The sequence below is a fragment of the Bubalus bubalis genome, chromosome 18 (assembly GCF_019923935.1).
Source record: "Bubalus bubalis isolate 160015118507 breed Murrah chromosome 18, NDDB_SH_1, whole genome shotgun sequence".
Classification (NCBI taxonomy): domain Eukaryota; kingdom Metazoa; phylum Chordata; class Mammalia; order Artiodactyla; family Bovidae; genus Bubalus; species Bubalus bubalis.
The window spans coordinates 46,238,465-46,261,607 of NC_059174.1; the positions used below are offsets into that span (position 1 = coordinate 46,238,465).

The 23,143-nt window shown below is 43.5% G+C and overlaps 1 pseudogene; it reads left to right on the forward strand.

Moving 5' to 3' along the window:
* The first annotated feature begins 812 nt into the window (after nucleotides 1-812).
* Nucleotides 813-16,588, forward strand: LOC102399937 (annotated as a pseudogene).
* The last annotated feature ends 6,555 nt before the right edge of the window (nucleotides 16,589-23,143 follow it).

Below are 23,143 nucleotides of genomic sequence, written 5' to 3' on the forward strand. Positions count from 1 at the left end.
GAACAGGGTCTGACCCTTGTCAGCTTTTTATAAGCACCAGTTATATTTATGTAACAATCAGAACCTTGTAATGTTCATAGGATATTAAAAGAGACCACCAGGATATGGGTTTTAGTAACGCACAGGCACCCTGTCCAAGTGTTAATGCATTTAAACCCAAGCACACCATTCTGAGACGGCTTTCCTGGTAGCTCAGTTGGTAAAGAATCCACCTGTAATTCAGGAGACCCTGGTTTGATTCCTGGGATAGGAAGATCACCTGGAGAAGGGATAGGCTACCCACTCTAGTATTCTTGGGTTTCCCTGGTGGCTCAGATGGTAAAGAATCCACCTGGAATGTGGGAGACCTGGGTTCTATCCCTGGGTTGGGAAGATCCCCTGGAGGAGGGATAGGCTACCCACTCCAGTATTCTTGCCTGGAGAATCCCCATGGACAGAGGTGCCTGGTGGGCTACAGTCCATGGGATCCCGAAGAGTCGGACATGACTAAACAATGAAACACAGCACACCCTTCTGAGGAGGTCGATGCTTTTATTCCATTTTAGAGAAGGACAAAGACACTCGCCCCCAAGTGACACAGCAAATAAAGGTGGACATAGAACCCAGGACCCAAAGACAGATACCTGGCCCTTAAAGAAAAAAAGAGCCAAGATGGAGGCGAGGGAAGGAGAAAGTGGTGACCAGGCAGAGAAAGAGGGAGAAGACTAGGCAGTCACACAGATCCACACAGCACAGACCCAGGCCTAGGGCTTTGGGGTGAGGAAGGTGGGGGCAAGGGGTGACACTCGGCCAGGCTGGGCTGCCCCCGCCAAATGAGGAAGTGGCTGGAAGCCCGTACTGAGGAAGGCCACCCAGGAGATGACAAGGACTTTTAGCCCCAACAGGAGAGGAGCCACAGCTGGGGAAGGAGGAACCTGAGGTTAGGGGCTATAGGGGGATGGGCCAGCGGCAGGAAGCCCCGTCCAGGCAGCACACCCACAGCTCCCCGGGCCTGGGCTCAGGAGAGAAAAAGGGGAAACTGGATGCCAGTCATGGGACAGAGTCTGAGTGACCTGTTGGAGTCGGGGGTGGGTATTTGGAGTCCGGAAGAGGGTCACAGCCGAGCCCCAGGCGGCGCTGGCTATTAAACACTGCCACTGCCCAGGCCTGGCCGAGTCCTGTCACAGAAGAATCAACACGCCACTACCACCACCAGGTCTGGAGTGAGCAGGGCCTGCCTGCTCAGGCGTCTCAAGGTGGCTGAAGCACAGTGAGCCAGGGGCAATCAGGGACCAGAGGAAGTTCTGAGCCAGGAGGGCCCTGATCTGACTCAGGAGTCAACAGGCTTCCTCTGGCTGGGCGTGGGGACCTGACTACTGGGGGCAGGGGTGGGAGCAGGGGGCCAGGATGCGGCAGCAGTGGTCCAGTTTCTTGTGAGGATTTTGTGAGGTCCGTGAAAATCAGGCCTGCCTAGCACACAGTAAATACTCAGTGAATGTTAATCATTATCAATATCATTGTTGTTATTGTTACTAGCAATTCAAGGCTTCCCAGGTGACTCAGTGGTAAAGAATCTGCAGACATGGGTTCAATCCTTGGATCAGTAAGATCTCCTGGAGAAGCAAATGGCAACCCACTCCAATATTCTTGCCTAGAGAACCTCAAGGACAGAGGAGACTGGCGGGCTATAGTCCATGGAGTCACAAAAGAGTCGGACACACCATAGTGACTAAACAATTCGTGTCTCCAGTTCTGGGCTCCCCTTCAGAAAAAAATCCTCCTTCTACCTCTCAGTCTCAGCCTCCTGATCTGATTCTTCCAATTCCAGCCAGGCCCGGGCTGTCCCCAGTCCAACAGCCCCACAACCCAGGCACCATCCAATCAGATGTGGCTGCAGGGCTGGGTCGGAGTCTTGGGGTCCCCCTTTGGCTGCTGAGATGTGGGGAAGTCCGAGGTGTTCCAAGGGAATGGGCTGAGGTGGTGGCAATGTGAAGCATTCCAATATTTTAACCACATGTACAGCTGTACTCCCCAGAAATGGAAATGTCAGCCCACTCCAGTGTTCTTGCCTGGAGAATTCCATGAATGGAAGAGCCTGGTGGGCTGCAGTCCATACAGCCCATGGGGTCGCAAAGAGATGGACACAACTGAGTGACTAAGCACAAGCATAGCTGTACAGGAACAGACCCTAATATGCCAGTTGATCTCCAGTCCAGGGTCTCCATCCCACTGGGGAAAGGAAGAGACAGAGATGAAGGGCAGACCCCTCCCCACAGTGCCCAACTCCAGGAAGCAGGACTGCCCCGAACCCCACAAGATCTGTAAAGTGTCTCAGACTCTCTTGGCAGCAGCCCAAGTGTTGGGGTTGTTGACTTTCCCAGAAAACAAGCCATGGGTTGAGTCTGTGACAAGCTCGCCTCTGTGGAAGCTAGTCCCTTCCCCCACTCCCTGCTTCCATTCTCCCCATCCCCACCAGCGTCCACCCTCCCCCCAGCAGCCAAGGGAAGCTTTCTGAAAAGTGAGGCACATCACTCACTTTTTTAAATGGCTGAAGGATTTGAACAGACACGTCACCAAAGAAGAGATGTGACTAGCCGAATAACACGTGAAAAAGCGTTCAACATCATTAGTCATGAGGGAAATACAAGCTAAAACCACAGTGAAACACCACTACACGCCCACTAGAGTGACGAAAATTAAAAAGACAGACCCTGTCAAGTGTCAGCAGACATGAGGAGCAGTTGGAAGTGTGGAATAGAACCACCACCTTGGAAAAGAGCTTGGTAGTTTCTTATAAATTTAAATAGTCACAGGGACTTCTATGGTGGTCCGGTGGTTAAGAATTTGTCCTGCAGTGCAAGGGGCATGTGTTCAATACCTGATTGGGGAACTAGGATTCCACATGCCTTGCATGCCTAAGCTGTGCAACACCACAATGGAATATCCTGAGTGTTGTAACTAAGACCTGACATTGCCCCCAAAATAAATACATATATTTTAAAATTTTAAATAGTCACCTACACATCAGATCAGATCAGTCACTCAGTCGTGTCCGACTCTTTGCGACCCCATGAATCGCAGCACGCCATCCAGCAATTCCACAAAGGAAGGTGTTTACTGCAGAGAACTGCAAACACATATTCAGGGACTTGCCTGGTGGTCCAGCAGATAGCACTCAGCACTCTCAGTGTGACCAGGCTGGTAGGGATGGGGCACCCGTGTTCAATCCCTGGTCCGGGAACCCAGGAATTGAACTCCCAGATACCGCAACTAAGCCTACAAGCGTCAACTAAAGAACCCTGCACGCCCCAGCTAAGGGCCCACGTGCCTTGGCGAGCACCCAGTGCAGCCAAAATAAATAATAAAAATTTTTTAATTAAAAAAAGAAAACATATGTTTATATAAAGACCTGTCCATCTCTCTGTCCTCCCCTCTTTCCTCTCTTCCCTCACTTCCCCTACTGGAGCTACACTGGCCTTCTTGCTGTTTCTCCAGTAAGTCAAGCTCATTCTCACCTCAGGGCCTTTATACCTGCTGTCCCCCATGCAGAATTTTCCTCTGGGCCTCTGGCCACTAGACTAAAGACTGTATCTCCTGGCTTCATTTGCATTTAAAAGGCCATATGACTTCACTCTGGCTGATGGGCCATGTTGGAAGTGAATGAGCAATGTATAGGCCATGGCTTTCATGGAAGCGTAGACTCTATCCTTCTTCAACTTTCTCATTTGCTGGAATTTCAATAAGGGAGTGATCACATTAAAACAAGTGGACGAGGGCAACATGATAAGGACAAAAGAGCAACAGGATAGAAGGAACCTCTGTACCCATCACATTGGAGGAGCCCTGGACTCATGAGAGGGAGAAACTTCTACCTCATTTAAGCCACCCATGGTAGGTAGTCTCCAAAAACAGTCACCAAGATTTTCTTCATCTCAATATGCACATACTATCCCTCTCATCAAGAATTACAGAGGGGGAACTTCTCTGGTGGTCCAGTGGTTGGGACTCCACACACTTCCACTGCAAGGATAGTGAGGGGCACAGGTTTGATCCCTGGTCAGGGAACTAAGATCTCACATGCCATGTGGCATGGCCAAAAACAAATACATTTTAAAAAAACTTCCCTGGTGGGGAACTCAAGCCAGGGTTCTGTGACAATCTAGAAGGGTGGGATGGGGAGGGAGGCAGCAGGCAGGTTCAAGAGAGAGGGGATATATGTACACCTATGGCTGATTCATGTTGATGTATGGCAGAAATCAACATAATATTGTAAGGCAATTATTATTCAATTAAAAATAAATAAATTAAAAAAAAAACCTACCATGGTGGTCTAGTGACTAAGTCTCCATGCTCCCAACACAGGGGGACCAGGTTTGATCACTGGCCAGGGAACTACATCCCACATGACACAGCTGAAAGATCCTTTGGGCCACAACTAAGACAAATATATATATATATTTAAGTTACAGAGTCCATTTTCCCTCCCCTTGAATCTGAGCCAAATTCATGACTTGCTTTGATTTAGAACACAGTGAAAGTGATGCTGTGCCAGTTCTGAGCCTGGGCTGTAGGAAACCTTACAGCTTTTGCTCTTACTCTCCTGGAATTCAGCTGCCATGCTGTAAGGAAGTCCAAGCTCCCTTCCTGGAGAGTGAAGTCATACAAAGAGGCCCTAGAGGATAAGATACCATGAGGAGAGAGAGGCCACAAGGATAAGATCCAAGGCACCCTGGCAGACAGGAAGTGCCCAGGGCTCCAAAAGATCCAGTCATCTTGGATCTTCTGTGCCCTTCCAGCCACCAGCTAAATGCAGAGCCCCTTGAGTGACCCCCAGGCAATACCACATGAAGCAGAAGAATCATTCCATCAGCTCACAGTATAGAATCATGTTGTTCTAAGCCACTACATGTTGGGATGGTCTGTTACAAAAGCAGACAATGGAAACAGCCCTGGTATTTTGGGGGACCTTGTGCGTATGTGTGCATTAGGTCCCTTCACTTGTATCTGACTCTGTGACCCCACAGACTGTAGCCCGCCAGGCTCCTCGGTCCATGGGATTCTCCAGGCGAGAATACTGGAGTGGGTTGCCATGCCCTCCTCCACGGAATCTTCCCTACCCAGGAATCAAACCAGTGTCTCTTATGTCTCTGACATTGGCAGACGAGTTCTTTACCACAAGAGCCACATAGGAAGCCCTAGAGGGCAGGGGACCTTGCAACTACAACCAACTCTGTAGTTTCAAATGCCCTGCTTGAACTAGCTGAGTTTACAGGGTGAAGTTTGTGAAGATTTGGAGATTAGTGCACACATGATTGAAGAGGAAAGCCGAGCACCCAAATATCAGAGGGAAGGAAGTGATGGAATTTTGGATGAATCTGGATGGACACACACCCGTACCACAGCTGCAAGGAAAAGTGGGAAAATGGATTTCTGAGGAGGTTGAATTCATAAGGTAAGAAATTCCTAAAAAGTAGAAGACAGCCAAAAAAAAACCCCCAAAAAACTGAGATGATGTTCAGAGGGCTCTGGACGTCTGGGATAGAAGGCATGAGAACTGTCCAAAATACCAGGAGAGCCAATCCATCCAGCCTCCCTTACCCTTCCTAGGTAGGATAATAGTTTGATTCTTTGGTTAAAACAAAAAGAAAAACCACAGTGAGATACCACTCCACATCTATTCGAATGGCAAACAACAGCAATAAATGGACAATATCTAGAGCTGCCAAGGATGTGAACAGTTGGAACTCTCATGCATTGTTGATAGGAGTGCAAAATAGTACAGATACTTTAGATAACAGTTCAGTTGTTTCTTATAAAGTTAAACATATTCTTACTGTATGATCCAACAATACCATTCCTAGGTATTTACCCAAGAGAAATGAAAACTTAAATTCACATAAAAAGCAGTTTTCCATATGAATAGTGGCTTTAGTCATAATGTCCAAACTAGAAACAACCCAAGTGTTCTTCAGCAGATGAATGGACAACCTGTGGTATATCCATACAATGGAATCCTGTTTGGGAAGCGTGCTAAATTGTTTCAGTCGTGTCTGACTCTTTGCGAGTTGGACACAACTTAGCAACTGAAAAATAACAGTGTATTTGTCAAGCCCATAGAACAGTACACTAAAAAGGATGAATTTTACTCTATGTAAGTTCTATGTGTATTCATGCTTGGTTGCTCAGTCGTGTCTGACTCTTTGAGACCCCTTGGACTGTAGCCCCACCAGGCTCTGCTGTACATGGGATTTCCCAGGCAAGAATACTGGAGTGAGTTACCATTCCCTCCTCCAGGGAATCTTCCTGACCCAGGGATCAAATCTGAGTCTCCTGCATTGGCAGGCGGATTCTTTACTACTGAGCCACCAGGGAAGCAAGGTTGAATGCCCCTCCTCATCAGCAGACATTGCTCTTTCCCCTTCTACTGGAAAAGCATTTGGAATCAGACATCTGGTCCCCAGGCCAAGACTATGTTTCTCAGTCTCTTTGGAGCCAGGTGAGGCCTCATAACTGTCTTCTGGATGATAGAATGAGGGAAGAAATAAAGCAGGCAACTTCAGGTTGTGTTTCTAAAGGCAAAAGTGAGACTCTCCCTGTCTCTGCCCTTCCTCTTGGCTGGAATGTGGCCCTGGCGCTGGCAGTAGGCAGGCATCTTAGACCACAGTGGCTGAGTTTTCATTCATAAAATGAAGATCTTTTAAATATAATTAAGGTAATCCTTGATGGATTTATCAATTGTGGTTCACCCATATCATCAATGCAGTCATTACGAATGAATTAGAACTCTAGAAGCTGATCTGAAGGGATTTTAACTGAGAAAAGCTAGATGCAAAAAAGTGATTCTATTGGTGGTACGAGTGCAATGATTAAAATGAATCCTTTATAAATATGTATGTATATATAAGTTTGCATATTTGAGTGACGGTGGAGAAAACTACCTAAGGATACACTCAGGCTGTTAACGTTGGCAACACTGGCGACGTCGGTCAGGATAGGAGATGGGGAAGGGTAAACACAAAATAGGGTTGAATGTAAAGGAACTACATGAAAACAACAGTGTGTACAACATGATGCCGTTTATATAAAGTGATATATGTAAAACTGTGTATATCTGAATAGAAAGAAGTATGAATGTGTAGTCAAGTGAATGTCAACAGTGATATCTCTGGGCAATGGGATTTAGATCATTTAGATTTTCTTATTTTTAAAAACTTGGTTGTCTTTTTTTTTTTTTTACAGGGGATTTTTTAGTATATATAATTGGGGGGAAAGATATTTTAATTTCAGAAAGCATAACAAATAAATTCAATTTTGCAGAAGAAAAAATAATAGGACTTTTTCTGCCAGGAATGGTGCTCTAAAGAAACCAAAAACCATCTCCATTGAAGAACAGATAAAAATGCAGGATGAAATCTATGGGGAAAAAAATTATTAAAAGCAGCAAAACACTAGTTAGAGGGAGGGCTTCCCAGGAGGTGCAGTGGTAAAGAATCCATCTGCCAATACAGGAGACACGAGAGATGCGGGTTTGACACTTGTGTTGGGAAGACCCCCTGGAGAAGGAGATGGCAACTCACTCCAGTATTCTTGCCTGGGAAATCCCATGGACAGAGGAGCCTGGCGGGTTACAGTCCATGGGGTCTCAAAGAGTTGGACATGACTGAGCACACACACCAATAAGAGGGTAAGGAAATAGTATTGAAAACTCTGAATAAAACAAGAGCGGAGTTCAAAACTCAAATGCCTTTGGGACAAATGCCTTCTTCCATGCAAAAGATGGTTTGAGCAAAAGTAAAGGCCCAGATCTACCCAGACTGGAGAGTCTGAACCTCAGCTCTTCATTTTAAGCTGAGACCTGAAGGTCATCAAGGTAAGAATGAACCAGGAGGGACTTCCCTGGTGGTCCAGTGGCTAAGACTCTGCACTCTCAATGCCCAGGGCCCAGATTCAATTCCTGGTCAGGAAACTAGATCCTACGTGCCACAACTAAGAGTTCATATGCTGCAGCTAAAGATCCTACATGACAAAACTAAGACAGATGATCCCAAGTATCACAACCAAGACCAGGTGCAGCCAAATAAATATTTCAAAAAATCTTCTGATGAAGAGCACTACCAAAAACCTACAGCTAACATCATTTATGGTTAAGTATTAAAATATTTGGGCTTCCCAGGTGGCACCAGTGGTAAAGAACCTGCCTGCCAGTGCAAGAGACTTAAGAGATGCAGGTTTGAGACTTAGGAGATGCGGGTTTGATCCCTGGGTCGGGAAGATCCTCTGGCTGAGGGCATGGTAACCCACTCCAGTATTCTTGCCTGGAGAATCCCATGGACGGAGGAGCATGACGGGCTATAGTCCATAGGGTCACAAAGAGTCAGACATGACTGAAGTGACTTAGCACACATGCATTTAAATATTTAATGGTTAAATATTAAAAGTTTTCCTTCTAAGTGTGGAATAAGACAAAGAAAGATGCCTGTTGTTATTGCTTCTTTTCAATTTTGTCCTGGAAAACTTAACTCTGAAGTAAAGCAGGAAAATAAATAAAAAGTTATTGGCATCATCATTAATAGATTATATGATTCTGGCTAAAGAATGTTCAGAAGACTCTACAGACTAATTTATTAGAATTCATAACAGAACTTAGCTAGGTAACTGGATATAAAATCAATGTATAAAAATCAATTTTATTGCCACATACCAGTCATAAACCAAACAAAGGTGGAGAAAAGTAACCATCAATATTAGCGTAAATGATCAAGTGACTGGTAATAAATCTAACAAACTGTATGAAAAGCCTGTATAAGGGAACTTTGTAAAAGACTTTTAAAAAAATCTAGATAATGGTTTGATATACCATGTTATTGGATTTGGATAGCAGTTTCCCTTGATTTACCTATATGTTCTATCCATTCATAATCCAGATTTTAAAAGCTTTTTTCTGTGGAACTTGCAGATGGATTCTAAATTTTATACTAAAATCAAAGAGCCAATTATAACAAAGATACTCTTAGTGAAAAACAAGGAGATAGTTTCCACCCTAGCTGATATCAAGACTTTTTATAAAGCCAGACTTCTCTGGTGGTCCAGTGGCTAAGACTCCATGCTCCCAAAGCAGGGGCTAGGGTTTGATCCTTGGCCAGGGAACAAGATCCCAAATGCTACAACTAAAGATCCCACTGCTGCAACTGAGACTCAATGCAATCAAATGAATAAATAAAAATAAATATTTTTTAAAAGACTTGTAAAGCAATGGAAATTAATTCAATGATTGGTGAACTAGAGTAGAGATTCTAGAAGTACACCTATGTACATATGGCCCCCTGACTTGTGATAGAGGTTTTTACTGCAAAAAAAGAGAAAAATATGATCTTTTCAATAAATATACTGAGTTTGCTATCTAATTGGATGAAAATTACATTAGACTCCTACCTCATACTAAGCACAATAATCAACTTTAGGTAGATCACAGACCCAAATTGAAAAATAAAACGAAAAAGTTTTAAAAGATAATGTAGCATAACTGCAAGGAAGAGAAAAGATTTCTCCTTTTTTAATTTTTAAAAATTAAAGTATAGTTGTTTTGAAATGTGTTAATTTCTGCTGCACAGCTAAGTGATTCAGTTACGCATAGACATATTATATACATACTTTTAAAATCTTCTTTTCCATTGTGGTTTATCACAAGATATTGAATACAGTTCCCCATGCTATACAGTAGGACCTTGTTGTTTATCCATTCCATATGTAATAGCTAACATCTGCTAAGATTTCTTAATCAAGACTCAAAAAGCACTAACTATAAAAGACAAGATTGTTACATTTGGCTAATCAGTGCTAATAATTTGTATTCATCAAAAGATGTCTTAGAGTGATATGGTTATATATTTATATTTTAAAAGGTCTTTATTGCCTAGAGATTCTTACTAAATTTTATTTGATAAAATAATAAGACTTTTAGAATTTGCATAACATAACCCAAGGGGGAAGAAGTGTAGGTAGAGAAGAAATGAGATTGGCTATATACTGACAGGCTTCTCTGGTGGCTCAGTTGGAAAGAATCTGCCTGCCAATACAGAGGCGTAAGTTCGATCCCTGGATCGGAAAGATCCCTGGGAGAAGGAAATGGCAACTCACTCCAGCATTCTTGTCTGGGTAATCCCATGGACAGAGGAGCCTGGCAGGCTACAGTTCATGGGGTCACAAAAAAGTCAGACATGACTCAGTGACTAAACAACAAATACACTGGTAATTGTTGAAGCTGGTGATAAGTCTATGGGAATTCATTACACTGTTCTCTCCACTTTTGTGTATGTTTTGAGATTTTCCATTAAAAAGATACCATTACCAAATGGTCAGAGTGGGAGAAGATATTTCCAACATATAATGTAGACTAAGGATTTGAGTAGGGCATATAGAAGTAACTCCTTCAAAAACAAACAGCCAACCCCAAAAGAAAAATGAGCAGAACTCTTAAGCAGACCCTTTACACAGGAGGAAAATCCATATGGCAGTAAAGGTATCGATAGGTTCTGAAGTTCAGTGGGAAATGTGAATTAAAACATCTACCCCTCAGGACTTTCTGAGCTGTCTGGAGGTTAAGACTCCATGCTTTCAAAGCAGGGGACAAAGGTTTGATCCCTGGTGGGGGAGCTAAGATCCCACATACCATGCAGTGAGGCCAAAAAAGGACACCTTCCCCTCTATGCCTGGAAATGACAAAAATGGCAAAATCTGACAATACCACGTGTGGGTGCTAAAAGATAGGGAGCAACCAAAACTCCCACACACTGCAGAAGGAGTGAGTGGCAGTGGTTTAACCACTTTGGGAACAATTTGGCATTGTTATTCCCAGTGACTCAGAACTTCTGCCTCTCGATCTATATCCTAAAGAGACTGGTGGATGGACACCAGGAAGCCTGTGCAAAGCTCTTCATAGCTACCCTACCTGTGCAAAGCCCTTCAAGGGAATCAACACAAATGTTCATCAGAGGAAGATGGATATGTACTTTGTAGTAGATTCACACCATGGGACATTATGTGATAACGAGAATAAATATCTTGACTGCGTAGAATAAACACAGTAGGTACTAAAACTTGTCACAACATGGATTTATCTCACAAACAGAATGTTAGGTGAAAGGAAAAAAACATATATGAAAGAGTATATGCAATATGGTTCCCATTTACATAGAGTTTTAAAAGAGTCCAGATTAGACTATAGTGTTTAAGAAGCATACGCAGGTGGCAAGACTACTAAGAAAACCAAAGAAAGGATTCCATCAAGTCTAAATGGTGGTAAACTGTCAGAAAGGAGGAAGTTTTATGAATAAAATAGGACAAAACATTTTCTAGAATGCATCAATGACATCTTCCCCCCTCCCCCCGTGGATGTGTATGCATGAGTGTTCACTCAATGATTCATTATCCTGTGCTTTTGCTTTTTGTTTGGGGGGTTTTGTGGGCTTTTTTTTGATAGGTGTTTGATATGTCACAATAAATAAAATTTAAAAGATCTTAATGCTTGCTCATTATGAAACTTTTGAAAAATACAGCAAGATATAATAAGAAAAATGAAAAAAAAAACACTTCACCTACATCTAAGAGACAATCTCATTACAGTATTTTGTTGTATTTCCTTCCTGTCATTTTACTGAATATATTTTTATATATTTCTGACCATATCATATGTGCAAATCTGCATGCTGCCCATCTTTGCAAACAGCTGGTATTTACCTGAAACAAGGAGCTATATTCTCTTTGACTGGTCATTCAGGACCTGACCTCACTGTTACACATCTGCTCTTTGCCCTGGGAAAAGAGCAGAGATAGCCTTCAGAATAAAGTAGACACCAAAGCTAAGATTTTATTTCTCAATTCATCTATGCTTAAGAAGAACCATAGGATGAGTCTCCATTTTCCTTTTCCCCTTCCCACATGAAGAACATAGAATATGGATGTGGTGGGAGCAACCTTGGACCACTCAGGCCAGGGCATTCCCCTAGGAACGGGAGAGCCATTGGTCAAAGCAGCTTGGCTCTCTGATGCCATGAAGCCTCCATACTGACACCATGAAGCCTTGGACTGTTTATGCTTGGTCTATTGGTTCAGTTCAGTTCCATTCAGTTGCTCAGTCGTGTCCAACTCTTTGCAACCCCGTGGCCCACAGCACGCCAGGCCTCCCTGTCCATCACCAACTTCCAAAGTTTACCCAAACTCATGTCCATCGAGTCGGTGATGCCATCCAACCATCTCATCCTCTTTCGTCCCCTTCTCCTCCTTCCCTCAATCTTTCCCAGCATCAGGGTCTTTTCAAGTGAGTCAGCTCTTCACATCAGGTGGCCAAAGTACTGGAGTTTCAGCTTCAACATCAGTCCTTCCAATGAACACTCAGGACTGATCTCCTTTAGGATGGACTGGTTGGACCTCCTTGCAGTCCCAGGGACTCTCAAGAGTCTTCTCCAACACCACAGTTCAAAAGCATCAATTCTTCAGTGCTCAGCTTTCTTTATAGTCCAACTCTCACATCCATACTTGACTACTGGAAAAACCATAGCTTTGACTAGATGGACCTTTGTTGGCAAAGTAATATCTCTGCTTTTTAATATGCTGTCTAGGTTGGTCATAACTTTTTTTCCAAGGAGTATGCATCTTTTGATTTCATGGCTGCAGTCACCATCTCCAGTGATTTTGGAGCCTGAAAAAATAAAGTAAGCCACTGTTTCCCCATCTATTTGCCATGAAGAGATGGGACCGGATGCCATGATCTTAGTTTTCTGAATGTTGAGCTTTAAGCCAACTTTTTCACTCTCCTCTTTCACTTTCATCAAGAGGCTCTTTAGTTCTTCACTTTCTGCCATAAGGGTGGTGTCATCTGCATATCTGAGGTTATTGATACTTCTATTGGTTAGAGAGAAATAAAGTTCTCCTTTGTTTAAGCTACTGTTTTATTGTATTCTGTTATGGATTCGTATCGTACCTAACCTGAAAGTGAAAGTGTGAGTCCCTCAGTTATGTCAGACTCTTTGCGACCCCCTGGACTGTAGCCCTCCAGGATCTTCTGTCCATGGAATTCTTCAAGCAAACCTACTGGAATGGGTTGCCATTTCCTCCTCCAAGGGATCTATGGTACCTAACCTAGACCCTACCTAAATGTTCACATGTAAACAATTTTTCGTGTTCCCAGAATCTTAGACACAATCAGTCTTAATTGGTTCATAATATTGTATCCTGTGAAACTGTTGAATTTTTCATTCACTCATCCATTCATTCATTTATTCCACATATATTTGTTGAGTGCTTACCGGGCCCCTAGTTGGTGAAATGGTGAACAAAACTGCCTTCCTGGAGCTTACAACCTAGAGAAGGAAGACAAGTGATATACAAGAAAACAAATAAACACAATAACCCTTCTCTACTTTCAGATACAGCATGTTCCCAAACATGTTGTAGAGACTAATTGCTCACTAATACCACTCTCCGTTGCCCCTTTGGGACTGGACTACATCCTCCCTTGCATTTGGATATGTGAACCAAAGAGCTAGTGCGCAGATGTGTGTCCAACCTCCAGGTGTGATCCCCAAGACCTCCCACGTATGCCCCTCCTCTCTTTCAACATTCACTGATGGAGAGGATGAGGGGCAGGAGCAGGGGAGCTAAAGGAGCCCAGAGCTGCCAGATGAGGTAGCTCTACCCCACTGACTGCATCATGCTATCCTGTGGAGGGGGGGGAGGGAAGGTTGTATCAAGCCACTGAGACTTGGGGAAGAAGACTTACTTCTTCAAGTAACAACTGCTATTAATTTGGGACTTCCCTGGTGGTCCAGTGGCTAAGACTCTGGGCTCCCAATGCAAGGGGCCCAGGTTTGATTCCTGGTCAGGGAACCATATTCCACATGCCAAAACTAAGACCTGGCATAAATAAATAAATAAACTTTTTAACTGCTAGTAATTTACCTTTCCTCATACACATGAAGAAAGGGCTCTGGTAGACTGCAAAAATGGCTCCAGTTTTTCACCCCTTCCTGTCTCCTTGCCCTTTGCCATCTGATTTCACAGCCACTTCTATCAAAGGGAGGAATCTATTTCCCCACCCCTTGATCTGAGTAAGTCTTGGGCCATGAGGTGGCCAATAGAATGAGGTGGAAGAAATGACTTGATAGTTGACAACAATTGCTGAAAAACTGAAAATAAAGTGATTACATAAATTTGTTTAGAAAAAAATACCTAGGAGGGCCCTTCTTATTACAGTTATCATGGACACTAGCATGTTAATTAAAGCTCCTGCATCTCACTTAGCTTCATTCAAGTCAGCATTTCCCACATTTATTTTATTAAGGAGGCTTTTATTCTCAAATACCAATTAATATCCCATGGACCTTTGTCAAATGCTAGTAGGTCATAGTCAAATTATTCCCAATTTGGTTTTGTTTTGCTTTATTAAAAAATGGTGCCATAGAGACTTCCCTGGTGGTCCAGTGGTTAAGAATCCACCTTGCAACACAGCAAATGCAGGTTCAATTTCTGGTCTGGGAACTAAGATCCCACATGCCACAGGGGAACTGAGCCCCCTGCACCACAATGACTCAAGCCCATGCACCCTAGAACCCATGTTCCACAACAGGAGAAGCCACTGCAAGGAGAAGTCAAAGATCCAGCACAGCCAAAAATAAATATATAAATAAATTTTTAAAAAAATTTTAATGATGCCATAAAAATCCTTGGGGTGAAATCCTTTTCCACTTCGCAGATTCTTTCCAGTAGTGTAGATGATGAATTAACAGATATGAGCATTTTCAAGTTTTAGACTTGGGGCCCAATCCTTCTCTATAAAAATCATTCCCCTTCACATCCCAATCGTGGTGAATGTGAACAGGGTCTCCCATTTCCCTGAACTCTCCTCACCAAAGGGAACCACATTTCAAACATCATTGCTGATTTGACAGGCAAAGCGCTGCCTCTCAGTATTTCAAAGGGCAAATTATTTGAATATTACCAGGGATAAACTTGGCTTTTATCTTTTTTGGCTCTTTGTGTTTCTTCTTTGAATTGTCCTTTCATATTAATTGCCCATCTTTCTTTTGGGTACTGGCTTTTCCTGTTAATTCCACATTAATTTATTAATATGTTTATTATGTTTATCACTTTTCTATTATACCTGTTGCAAATATTTTTCTCTACTAGTTCACTTCAATTTTAGTCGTGTTTTTTTAAAAATAATTATTTTTGTTTGTTTTTAGTTGGTATGTGGGGTCTTAGTTCCCCAACCAGGGATTGAACCAGCACCCACTGCATTAGGGAGCAAGGAGCCTTTAGCTTTGGAATGCCAGGGAAGTCCCTAGTCATGCCCTTTTCAAACATATGGGATACTCAACTTTTTATACAGTCAAATCTGTCAATCTTTTCCTTTATGATTTATTCTCTCTCTCTTTTTTAAACAGGATTTTTTCTCAGCCACACCCAGTGGTAGGCATGTGGGATCTCCAGGGATCGAACTCACGCCTCCTGCAGTAGGAGCATGCAGTCTTAACCGCAGGACCGCCAGGGAAGTCCCTGTGATTTGCTCTCTTAAAGTTCAGAAAGTCTTTCCCAACCCAGAGGTTATTAAATATTTATTTCATCTTCAAGATTTTTATTGTGTAATTTTCTTCCCACATTTTACTCTAGTCCATCTGGAATTTATTTTCATTTATCATGCAAGATGAGGCTCCAAATTGATATTTTCCCCCAAATGGCTGAGACATAAACCCAACTGGTGTGACATTATGCTTCTGTTCAATAATAGTCTTGCTTTCTTTACTGTCTTTAGCCAGTCATTCTGGTGTATTACCCAGGATGATTGCTCTTTACGCTGACATCACAGTTCATATTATATGAGTTCCACGATTTTGTCTATCTTGTCACCAGTGTATCCACAGCACCTTGGCATATGGCAGGATCTCCATAAATATCTAGTGAAAGAATAAATGAGTGAATGAATGAATGAGTGAGTGAGCAAATAAATGAATGTATACAATACGCTAGCCCTGATCTGGGCAGTGAGTTTATTTATGTTGGTGATAACATTCTGCCTGTTCCTCTGTGAGGCCCAAGGAGGAGTAGGAAACAGTTTAATCAGCTTATATCAGGTAGCCACTGCTGCATAATGAAATTCCTCACAACTAATGGCTTAAAACCACAACCGAGGGCCAACTCTTCCCTCAGGGGCAGAGTCAAGCGGGCCTAAATCGGCAGCCAGCCACTAAGGGCGCTTTCTTAAGCTCTGTGAGGAATGGCAGGGGACGAGACCAAACAGACAGGAAGTTGGGCACTTACTTGCGGCAGTGCGTAGCACAGGCCTTTCAGGAGGGAGAGAACACCCAGACTGCAGAGCCTGAGGCCTGTAGTCAGGCGTACAAGAGCTTAGCCTGGCTCCATTCAAACTACTGCAAACACAAGTACCCTCACCCCAGACCCACAAGCTTCAGTGGCCTGTCCTTGGAAGAGTACAAACTGATCCTGTCCACAGATATGTTGGACGAGTTTAAGGAGATGAATAAAGGCATGTGGAAGAAACGGCAGAAGTTTGTCCCCAGGAAGCCCAAGGAGAAGCACAAAGCCTAGGCTCAGGCCTTAAAGCCCCGCCTACCTAACCATGAAGTCATGTATGTGACCATTATCAATAAAACACCCTGATTTTCTCATTAAAAAAAAGAACAGCAACTTTATTTGCTCACTGTCCTGTGTTTCAAGAATTTGAAAAGGACGCAGCAGAGATAGTTGTCTCTGCCTCCACAGGATGTCAGCTCTGGCTAGGACACCCAAGGGAAAAGAATCCAAGGGGCTTCTTCGCTTGTGAGCCTGGTGCTTTGGGAAAAGCTCAAATGGCTAAGGGATAACTCAAACAGGTGCACTGGGGTCATACATCAGGGGCATCTATTCTCACTGCCACCTGGCTTCCTTAGGTCTCCATGTGGCCTTTCCATGTGGTCTCCCCAGTGTGGAGCTCAGAGCTTCTGAGTACACAAAAGCAAAAGCTCCCAATCTTAAGGTTTAGGCTAGAACTGGCTGCGGGGGGTGGTGACTTCTAGCGAGTCACACATCCGAGGCAGATTCAAGGAGAGAGGATTTACATGAGTATGAATAGGGAGGTATAGCTCTTTGGGAACCTTAGTATAAAACTGCCTCCCACTATTCAGTAAATGGCTCCTTATTGACCATTCACAAGGGCCAGGCTGGAAGCAGGTGCTGTTGGCAGGCCTCACAGACACAGGCTCCTGAAATGCAGTGAATGTGGGGACTCAGGCCATTACTGGGCCCTGAGGCAGGTACCTCTCCCAGTAGGAGAGAGGGAGTGGGCTTCATTGGACATAACCCCAGGGATGTGCCTTAAAAGTGAGGAGGTCACCTAGGGTACACAGGTGATAAACCACTTAGAGACTGTCTTGGTGAATCCCTAAAGTCTAAAGGCAGAGAGATGAGGCTGGGGCCAAATCAGAACCTATATAATCGGAGATGATGGAGGCCCTGGGTATCACTATAAGAAATCTAACATTCATCTTTGTAAATATTTATTTATTATTTATTTGGCTGCATCAGGTCTTAGTTGCCCTGTGACATGTGGGATCTTAGTTCCCTGACCAGGGATCAAAACTGCATCCCCTGATTCTTAACCACTGGACCACCAGGGAAGTTCTTAGCACTCATCTTGAAGAATAGTGATTCCCCACCAGCAATTGGGTATCAGAATTACCTGAGTTTAGCTATTTTGAGGTGTTTAAACAACACCTCTAGGTATCTCTTGACTTCCTACTTTTGCATTCCAGTCCCCTATAATGAAAAGGACATCTTTTCTGGGTGTTAGTTCTAGAAGGTCTTGTAGGTCTTCATAGAACCATTTAACTTCCGCTTCTTCCGCATTACTGGTTGGGGCATAGACTTGGATTACTGTGATATTGAATGGTTTGCCTTGGAAACGAAGAGATCATTCTTTCATTTTTGAGATTGCATCCAAGTGCTCCATTTCGGACTCTTTTGTTTACTATGATGGCTACTCCATTTCTCCTAAGGGATTCTTGCCCACAGTAGTAGATATAATGGTCATCTGAGTTAAACTCACCCATTCCAGTCCATTTTAGTTCACTGATTCCTAAAATGTCGATGTTCACTCTAGCCATTTCCTGTTTGACCACTTCCAATTTGCCTTGATTCATGGACCTAACATTTCAGGTTCCTATGCAATATTGCTCTTTACAGCATCGGACTTGACTTCCATCACCAGTCACATCCACAGCTGGGCATTGTTTTTGCTTTGGCTCCGTCTCGTCAATCTTTCTGGAGTTAGTTCTCCACTGATCTCCAGTAGCATATTGGGCACCTACGAATCTGGGGAGTTCATCTTTCAGTGTCCTATCTTTTTGCCTTTTCATACTGCTCATGCAGTACTCAAGGAAAGAATGCTGAAGTGGTTTGCCATTCCCTTCTCCAGTGCACCACGTTTTGTCAGAACTCTCCACCATGACCCGTCCATCTTGCAAAAGTAGGAAGTCAAGAGATACCTGGAGTAACAGGCAAATTTGGCCTTGAAGTACAGAATAAAGCAGGGCAAAGGCTAATACAGTTTTGCCAAGAGAATGCACTGGTCATAGCAAACACCCTCTTCCAACAACACAAGAGAAGACTCTACACATGGACATCACCAGATGGTCAATACGAAAATCAGATTGACTATATCCTTTGCAGCCAAAGATGAAGAAACTCTATACAGTCAGCAAAAACAAGACCAGGAGCTGACTGTGGCTCAGATCATGAACTCCTTATTGCCAAATTCAGACTGAAATTGAAGAAAGTAGGGAAAACCACTAGGCCATTCAGTTATGACCTAAATCAAATCCCTTATGATTATACAGTGGAAATGACAAATAGATTCAAGGGATTAGATCTGATGGACAGAGTGCCTAAAGAACTATGGATGGAGGTTTGTGACATTGTACAGGAGGCAGGGATCAAGAAAAAGAAATGCAAAAACGCAAAATAGTTGTTCGAGGAGGCCTTACAAATAGCTGAGAAAAGAAAAGACGTGAAAAGCAAAGGAGAAAAGGAAAGATATATCCATTTGAAAGCAGAGTTCCAAAGAATAGCAAGGAGAGATAAGAAAGCCTTCCTCAGTGATCAGTGCAAAGAAATAGAGGAAAACAATGGGATGGGAAAGGCTAGATATCTCATCAAGAAAATTAGAAATACCAAGGGAACATTTCATGCAAAGATGAGCACAATAAAGGACAGAAATGGTATGGACCTAACAGAAGCAGAAGATATTAAGAAGAGGTGGCAAGAATACACAGAAGAACTATACAAAAAAGATCTTCATGAGCCAGATAACCACAATGGTGTGATCACTCACCTAGAGCCAGACATCCTGGAATGTGAAGTCAAGTGGGCCTTAGGAAGCCTCACTACGAACAAAGCTAGAGGAGGTGATGGAATTCCAGTTGAGCTATTTCAAATCCTAAAAGACAATGCTGTGAAAGTGCTGCACTCAATATGCCAGCAAATTTGGAAAACTCTGCAGTAGCCACAGGACTGGAAAAGGTCAGTTTTCATTCCAATCCTAAAGAAAGGCAATGCCAAAGAATGCTCAAACTACTGCACAATTGCACTCATCTCACACGCTAGCAAAGTAATGCTCAAAATTCTCCAAGTCAGGCTTCAACAGTACATGAACTGTGAACTTCCAGATGTTCAAGCTGGATTTAGAAAAGGCAGAAGAACCAGAGATCAAATTGCCAACATCTTCTGGATCATAAAAATAGCAAGAGAGTTCCAGAAAAACATCTACTTCTGCTTTATTGACTATGCCAAAACCTTTGACTGTGTGGATCATAACAAACTGTGGAAAACTCTTCAAGAGATGGGAATACCAGACCACCTGATCTGCCTCCTGAGAAATCTATATGCAGGTCAAGAAGCAACAGTTAGAACTGGACATGGAACAACAGATTGGTTCCAAATCGGGAAAGGAGTAAGTCAAGGCTGTATATTGTCACCCTGCTTATTTAAATTATATGCAGAGTACATCATGAGAAATTCTGGGCTGGAAGAAGCACAAGCTGGAATCAAGATTTCTGGGAGAAATATCAATAACCTCAGATATGCAGATGACATCACCCTTATGGCAGAAAGCAAAGAAGAACTAAAGAGCCTCTTGATGAAAGTGAAAGAGGAGAGGAAAAAGTTGACTTAAAATTCAACATTCAGAAAACTAAGATCATGGCATCCGGTCCCATCACTTCATGGCAAATAGATGGGTAAACAATGGAAACAGCGACCGACTTTATTTTCCTGGGCTCCAAAATCACTGGAGATGGTGACTGCAGCCATGAAATTAAAAGATACTTGCTCCTTGGAAGAAAAGTTCTGACCAACCTAGACAGCATATTAAAAAGCAGAGACATTATTTTGCCAACAAGGGTCCATCTAGTCAAAGCTATGGTTTTTCCAGTAGTCATGTATGGATGTGAGAGTTGGACTTTAAAGAAAGCTGAGTGCAGAAGAATTGATGCTTTTGAACTGTGGTGTTTGAGAAGACTCTTGAGAGTCCCTTGGACAGTGAGGAGATCTAATGAGTCCATCCTAAAGGAAATCAGTCCTGAATATTCATTGGAAGGACTGATGCTAAAGCTGAAACTCCAATACTTTGGACACCTGATGCAAAGAACTGACTCCTTAGAAAAGACCCTGATGCTGGGAAAGATTGAAGGCCGATGGAGAAGGTGGTGACAGATGATGAGATGGTTGTATGGCATCACCGACTCGATGAACACAAGTTTGAGTAAGCTCTGGGAGTTGGTGATGGACAGGGAAGCCTGGTGTGCTGTGGTCCATGGGATTGCAAAGAGTCGGACTTGACTGAGTGACTGAACTGAACTGAAACAACACCTGGGAGGAGGAATGTCCAGTTAGGAACCATTCTATGGATCAAGAGATGGGCTGGGCTGCATATAAGGCTTGAAAACGTAGCCATGTAGTTAGTCATCAAAGCCCCCAGAATATAATGGAGATGTTCATCTCAGAGACTGTCTAGAGTCAGGACAGAAAAGAACTCATATCAGTGCCTCAAATAACATTCTTTGGAGCAAGATGTGGCCATCAATTCCTTACATCAAAAGATGGGATCTATGTAGCTTCATTTTGAATCTGGGTGGGTCTTGACTGCAGAAGTGATGCTGTGTGATTTTTTTATGCCAAGTCATTAAAAAAAAGCCACTATGGAGAACAGTGTGGAGATTCCTTAAAAAACTGGAAATAGACATGCCTTATGATCCAGCAATCCCACTGCTGGGCATACACACTGAGAAAACCAGAAGGGAAAGAGACACGAGTACCCCAATGTTCATCGCAGCACTGTTTATAATAGCCAGGACATGGAAGCAACCTAGATGTCCATCAGCAGATGAATGGATAAGAAAGCTGTGGTACATATACACAATGGAGTATTATTCAGCCATTAAAAAGAATACATTTGAATCAGTTCTAATGAGGTGGATGAAACTGGAGCCTATTATCCAGAGTGAAGTAAGCCAGAAAGAAAAACACCAATACAGTATACTAACGCATATATATGGAATTTAGAAAGATGGTAACAATAACCCTGTGTACGAGACAGCAAAAGAGACACCAATGTATAGAACAGTCTTATGGACTCTGTGGGAGAGGGAGAGGGTGGGAAGATTTGGGAGAATGGCATTGAAACATGTAAAATATCATGTATGAAATGAGTTGCCAGTCCAGGTTCGATGCACGATACTGGATGCTTGGGGCTGGTGCACTGGGACGACCCAGAGGGATGGAATGGGGAGGGAGGAGGGAGGAGGGTTCAGGATGGGGAACACATGTATACCTGTGGCGGATTCATTTTGATATTTGGCAAATCTAATACAGTTATGTTAAGTTTAAAAATAAAATAAAATTTAAAAAAAAAAAAAAAAATACGGTTTCTGCCTGGGTCTTTTGGAACACATACTCTGGAAGAAGCCTGTCCCCAAGTAAGATCATGATGCTGGAGTGGCCATGTGCAGCCTCTCTGATCAACAGCCCACTGAGTTCTCAAGTGACAGCCAGCAACATTGTGAGTGAGTCACCTTGGACAGTCGAGTTTTCAAATGACCACCCCAGTCAACATCTGACTCCAACCACAGGATGGACACCATATGAAAACAACCCCACTGAAAACTTTGTGACTTTCTGATCCTTAAAGTTAGAGGAAAAAGAAAATGGTTGTCTTTAGCTGCTTAATTTAGGGATAATTTGTAATGCAGCAATAGATATCTGAAACACTGGGGTTGCAAACTCAACCCTAACCCTAGGGACTTCCCTGGTGGTCCAATAGCTAAGAGTCCATGCTCCCAGTGCAGGGGGCCAGGGTTCAATCCCTGGTCAGGGAACTAGGCCTCACATGCTGCAATTAAGACCTGGCAGAGTCAAATAAATAAACATTTAAAAAAAAATCCTAATCCTACAGCAGCCAGACACATGATGTAATTCAGTAAGCTGCGAAGACCCAGCTCATTGGAAAAGACCTTGATGCTGGGAAAGATCAAGGGCAGGAGGAGAAGGGGGTGACAGAGGAGGAGATGGTTGGATGGCATCACCGACTCAATGGATATGAGTTTGAGCAAACTTCAGGAGACAGTGAAGGACCAGGAAGCCTGACATGCTGCAGTCCATGGGGTTGCCAAGAGTCGGATACGACTTAGCGACTGAACACAATGCGAGGCCTAATGTGGGATGACCAGCTGGGCTCTTTGGTGCACAGAGGAAACCATGCTGTGCTGCTTTGGACTGTATTTGCCCTGATCTGTTCCTCGCCCTCTTGCTGCATCCCAGGACACAGTTCATCTCCCCTTCACCTGGATTTACCTTGGGTTCCGCCAGTGGAAAGCAGTGGTAGGAGCCCAGAAGAGAGGAGGAAAAGGCCAGGGCAATCCTCCCCCTGCCTGGTAAGCCCACCTCTCTCCCTGTGGCTCTGCCCCCTCCACCACTCCAGCCAGCTAGACAATCCCACTGCGTTTCTAACTTCCATCAGGTGACTTTGTCTCCAGGCCCTGGTGACCCCACCTCCTCACTTTATTCCTCCAGCCTGGAGCAGTGGTGGCTTCCCACTGCTGTTAATTTCCACTGGCTTCAC